This window comes from Mustela lutreola, chromosome 9, assembly GCF_030435805.1.
Source record: "Mustela lutreola isolate mMusLut2 chromosome 9, mMusLut2.pri, whole genome shotgun sequence".
NCBI classification, from domain to species: Eukaryota; Metazoa; Chordata; class Mammalia; order Carnivora; family Mustelidae; genus Mustela; species Mustela lutreola.
The window spans coordinates 33,380,124-33,386,314 of NC_081298.1; positions in this window are offsets into that span (position 1 = coordinate 33,380,124).

Here is a 6,191-nt window from a genome sequence, read left to right on the forward strand (position 1 = left end):
ATGAATATTCAAAGTACCAAAGAGCAGTGCAGACAGCAGTGTGCCGTAACAGAACAAGGTCTCTGTCAGGAGCCCAGAGATCTGGATGGCATCCCTTACTCCAGTATTTATTGTGGCATGATCTCGACACTCAGAGAAATATCTGATGGCATCTAGGGGACTCTAGGAAATTAAAGGTCATGTGCACAAAATTACACCCTCCAACTCCTTTGCACCTTCTGCATAAAGCTGATTTTAAAAAATTTTTTAAGTAACATAGCTTAATGACTGATAGCCAGTGACAAACATAATTATTCACTTTATTGAACTGCTTCAATAGTGCAAAGTTCTGATTATGAAGATTTTCTAACAAAGTCCTATATTTCTCAGTTTTATTTTTTTCCTTTAAGATTGATTAAAACAGGGATGTTCACATTATGCCACATATTATATTAAATTATTATTACTCAGAAATTCTCAAAAATTTAAGTTATATTGCTTACTAATATTTAAAATAGACAACAGGGTTATAAAGTACTCATATTAAAACCAAAAACATATTCTTGGATAGAGAAAACCTATTTTTTTAAAAAATAAGAGAGGTTTGCTCAAATATTAAAACCAGATAACATGGTATCAACAACAGTAAAGGAAAATCAGAACCAAAAGTGTGTTCTTGACTTGGCAATGTTACTTATTCATATGGCAAAGAAACTTGTGCTCGTGGATCAAGAAGATGCCAAATATGCTTAGAGAAAGACTCCTTATTGGTGCCAGTCGGCTCTTTAGGATACAGGATTTTTTTCTAGTCCAGAGGACATATTTCACTGTGCCTAACAAAATTTGCTCATTCTTTTCAGATTTCCAAGATGTCAGTCATTACACTACAAGGCATATATTCTTATCACGATTATTTTTATAACAGCTTGCCCACATATCATTTTCTTACAATTTAAAAATGTATCACTGTTCATTATTGCATCTTATTGATTAGTGATATTACTTTTCCACCTGAAGTATGAAAATTAACATTTGAGGTTATTTTCTCAAAAACTGTTCACTCAGTGGCTGGGTTGAGCCATACACTCCAGACTTTAAACAGAAGTCTTGGAATCTTCCCATAAACCACAACTGAAAAGATTAATAAGAAAAACAAAACATGGGGCACCTGGGTGGCTCAGTGGGTTAAAGCCTCTGCTTTTGGCTTGGGTCATGATCCCAGGGTCCTGGGATTGAGCCCCGCATCGGGCTCTCTGCTCCGCAAGGAACTTGCTTCCCCCCCTCTCTCTTTGCCTGCCTCTCTGCCTACTGTGGTCTCTGTCTGTCAAATAAATAAATAAAAATCTTTAGTAAAAAATTAATTAAAATCCAGTAAAGTGAAACACTTAATATTAGGCATATTTCAAGTGCCCAATAGCCAGCCATATGTAAGCTAATAGCTAATGTATTGAACAGCACAGATAGAAAACAATTTCATCATCACCAAGCCTTCATGGAGTAGGGGGTGAACTAGATAATAAGAACCTTTAAATAACTTTGCTTTAAAGGAACAAATGTCCAGACGTTATAATAACCACTGATATTGTCATTGTTAGAACATGTCGAGGTAACAGAAGAATAGAGGGCAATGTTGTAAAAAATTATGTTACTAGTTGATATTGGTGGAGTTGGTTTTTTCATATTTAAATTAAAAATTAAAACATAGCACATGAGGCATAGTTCAGTTTCTAAATTGTGACTCCTATGATATCTAGCATCACCTCACCTGAAGTTATTAAAATTCATAGATTAAAAAAAACAGTGTTTCAAACACCAGGTTTTATTTTATTTTGTTTTGTTTTGTTCGGGGTGGGGGCAGACAACAGCAAGGGAGGAACACAGGCCAGTGACCTCTTCTCTATATTCAATTAAGTGTTAGGTGGAAGTCCAAAATGTCTGCAAAAGGAAGTGTGACCCGAAAATATTATACTCCTCCATCATTCAAATGTAAAAACATCCAACAAAGCTTTGAACATGAACAAACTCAAGCTATTCTTGAAAATACAATTTACCAATAAAATCCAGGAAACCAAGAAGTGAAGTCAAGTCAAGAACGAGAGAGTGAAGAAGCTCTGAAGATTGTAGTTGGCAAGCATTGAAATTTCAATGAAAACTGATATTAAACAATCTTGGAAATTATTGTTACATAGGAAGATGTTTTCTATTTTGATGGTATGAAAGTAGTAACATATTAAGAAAATTGGGAGAGGGGCGCCTGGGTGGCTCAGTGGGTTAAGCCTCTGCCTTCGGCTAAGGTCATGATCTCAGGGTCCTGGGATCGAGCCCCGCGTCGGGCTCTCTGCTCAGCAGGGAGCCTGCTTCCCCCCTCTCTCTCTGCCTGCCTCTCTGCCTACTTGTGATCTCTGTCTGTCAAATAAATAAATAAAATCTTAAAAAAAAAAAAAGAAATAAAATTGGGAGAGAAGGGGAGAAAGAAGAGAAGGAAAGTAGGTGTAAGAGGTTAATTTCTTCATTTTTTTAGAGCAATAAGTCAACTGATAAGGTCTACAATCGAAAGGTATATGCCAGTAACAAAATATTACCTCATAAATTCTTCATAATTTAAAAAAATATATGATGAGCAGGCTATATTTTTTTGAAAGAAGCATTTACCTTAATTTTAAGAATCCCCTCAATATCACTTTCTCTTCTACTAAATTCAAATACACCTAAGTTGAATATTTTTTTTAAATGTAACATTTATTGTGTAGTCCTGGTCTAATAAAGCCATTTCTATCTATCCAACTGCTTTTTATTATACATAATAATTCAGCAATATCTGAAATAACATTCATCTATGTAGTAAAATGGATGATTTTTATTTTTACTCTGTTGAATTGCTTGAAATCCTTAAAGATTTTTACCAAAAAAAGTTAATTTTTCAAAATAAATAATATGAAAACAAAATATATGTCAAAACTTGTTATATTATCTCTCCTGATAATAATTATTATTAATAAGACTTGGAATGTTTATTTATAACCCATGGTGTGTTCTCACATAGCTCACCATGCTAGGTCCTCATTTCACAGCTGAGAATCTGACGGTCCTAATGTTTGTTTCACTCCCCTAGTCACTCTGGTCTTCAGGATCCTAAACCAGTGCTTTTAGACAGGTTGGCCTTGACCTTCATTTAGTGAGGTTAGTAATGAAGCGGTAACACACAATGTGAACCCTATTACCAAAAATGACTCTATCAACAAGAAGAAGCCACTGTTAGAAACAGACTGAAAAGTTTGACTGTAATGGAAAACAAACCAGCTTTCAAGACAGATGATCTAACCAGGGAAGACAACTAGGAAACTAAGCCAGGATCTCTTCCCCAGTGATACTAAACCAAATGAACAAACAAAAGCAAATTTACTGTTTGCTTGAATTCAGCCCTTGTTTTGGCACTATTCAGGGTAACACAATTTCTGATTTGCCAGAGATCCTGGAAAATTTTCAGGTGAATCCATGCTCACTATCTAAAATGATATTCAGAAAAATATCAGCGGAGAAACAAACAGAAGACTGGATAAAAATAAGCCATTCTTACTTCCCCCCAATCAACTAGCTGCAACCACACGAGGGAGAAAAAAAAAAAAAAAAGATAGCCATTGCTCAAGGTAGATTGTATAAAGACAGGAAATTGCATCTTTTACCATGGATAAAATTTCCCATCACATAAATATATAATAGCCTTCCATCATTTGGGTTAACATTTATATTACCTAAAATAAACTCTCATCGTGGTGTCATTCTGTTATTGGCATGTGACAGAGTGTGTGTTGAAGCAAATGCAAGTTCAGAAAGCATCCTCTTTATCTTCATGTGATAAGAAAACTTCAGACTTTTCCTAAACAGACAAACTTTGTTTTGCTGCTATGCAACCGACATGCAATACAGCCCATCAGGCAGTAAATAGATTATGAATTTTACAATGAAAAGTCTTTCTTCCTGTTTGAGAACAAGCCACAACTTCCTTTCATGCTATACTAATCCACCACAACCCTCTGAAGCGGTTTCGCAAATTCGAATGTTTTGGCAAGATAAATAAATGAATGAATAACAGAGCAGTGACACAGATGAAGTTTGCAAACTTCACTCTAAAAAACATTGATACCATTTGATTCATTCCAGTAAGACTGTGGACCTGGGTTCCCCAAGCGAAGCAGAGAGAAAGAAGTTTACTTCACACCCACAGTCTTCCAGGTAGCAGAATGGACGCAAGCTTAAACAACAGAGATGCTGAGGAATTCTGCTGGCAGGCACCCACTGGTGCTCAGACATGACTCTGTGTAGGGGTATTAGAGAGATTTTAGCCATGAAGGAAAAATCTGTGAGGACAGGACGTGACAAGCGTCGAGAACCTGTGACTCATGGGCCAGACATGGGCCACAACTGTGTTTAATGTGATCTGCACAGTGTTCGGTGAGATGTTAAATTTCACCAACGCTTAAAATCTCCCTGTAAAAATGCAGATGTCTTGCTCTTTTCTTGAAAAACCAGAAGATAATATTGAGCTCATATTTTTGCAAAAATCAGTGGGGATTGGCTTTTAGTAGAAACACTGCAAACAACCCAAACACAGAACAGAAGGAGAATGGATGGATAGATCGTGGTATTTTTTACCCTGGATTTACTACAGAGCAATAAATGGAACTAACTACAGATATACCCAACAACACAAATGGATTTCATATGCCCTACGCAAAAGAAACCAAAAGCAAAAGCACATACTGTATGGTTTCGTGTATACAAAGTTTATGACCAGTCGAAACTAATCAGTGATGACAGAGGTTAGTGTGAGTTTACTTATGGTAGAGCGGGTACGTTGGAGGTGATGCAAATGTTCTCTGTCTTGATCTGGGTGATAGTGGCAAATCTGATTGGATGCTTCTTACTCTAGACTAGATAGGTGGTTCTCAAAGTAAGATGTCCAGATAAGCAGATAAGCCTCACCTTGAAGCAGGTTAGAAATGCAGATTCCTGGCCCCTCCCCATACCTGCTGCATCAGAATCTGTGGGTGTGAGTTCTGGCACTGTTTTCACTGGTCCACCAGATGACAGTTTGAGAAATACCACTCTAGAGCACTCTACACATTCAAGAACAAGAAAAGCAGAGAAAAGCAGAGTTGGCCTACATTAAACTATCCATTCCCTTTTACCCCTTCCCTAGCATATTGCCATAACCTCAGCAAGCGAAAAGCCAATTGGCTCCCTCAAAAAACTTCTACCAAATTCAAGTAATAAATCTTCAGAAAGAGAAGTGCAACTGACATGTCCCATTCCTATCTCAGCCATCAGACTGCTTTAGTTTTAGGACCGTTACAACTGAACTAGAGCCATTCTCAAAGAAAAATGAAAACAGCTTCTTATCTTTCTGATGATGAAAATAATATACATCACAGAGGTTTTCAGTGACATTACAATTCTGAAGAAAAAATGAGAATCTATATTCAAGTAGGTAGCATGGCTCTTGTGGGGGGGTGGTCATAAAATTGTTCAGTTCACAAATTAAGAGCACTAATCCCCATCTCACATAACTTGCCTAAATGTTAACTTAAAACACCATATGTGGATGTCCACTTGCTGGGAAAGTTATCAACTTTTTGTTTTTTGTTTTCACCACCCAGCCACATACTATGATGTAGTCAAAGTACACATTCTTGGCCAACAGCAAAGGCATTTCTGAGTCAGTTGGGGGAATCAAAAAGGTAATTGTGATATACCTATTTATCAATTGATATTAACTACAAGTATATTAAACAGTTACAGTAATATTCCTTCTTTGCATTTGGAGAAAACTTTGAAGGGTAACTATTTCTTTTTATAGATTAAAAGATTCTTTTTTATCAGGTTAGATTAATAATTTTAGCACTGTATTTTTGTCCATCATAGCATTTAAAAAAGACCCAGCATTTAAGAGAATGGAAAGAGGGAAGGTGGGAGAGAGAGATCTGAGCAAAATAAAACAAGAAAACATAACCTAACAATTGTATTTTTAGGTAGTGATTTTCTCAATTGTGTCATTTAATATTTCACCGTGGTTGAACAACTGGAGAGATGGTAATAGATAAATTTCAAACTTACGTTGGCTACCATGTTCACGTCTAATCTGCCAAATGCCCCGTTTGGAGAATACATTTAAAAGTTACGTGACCAGGGCTTCCTGTGCACACCGCCAATAT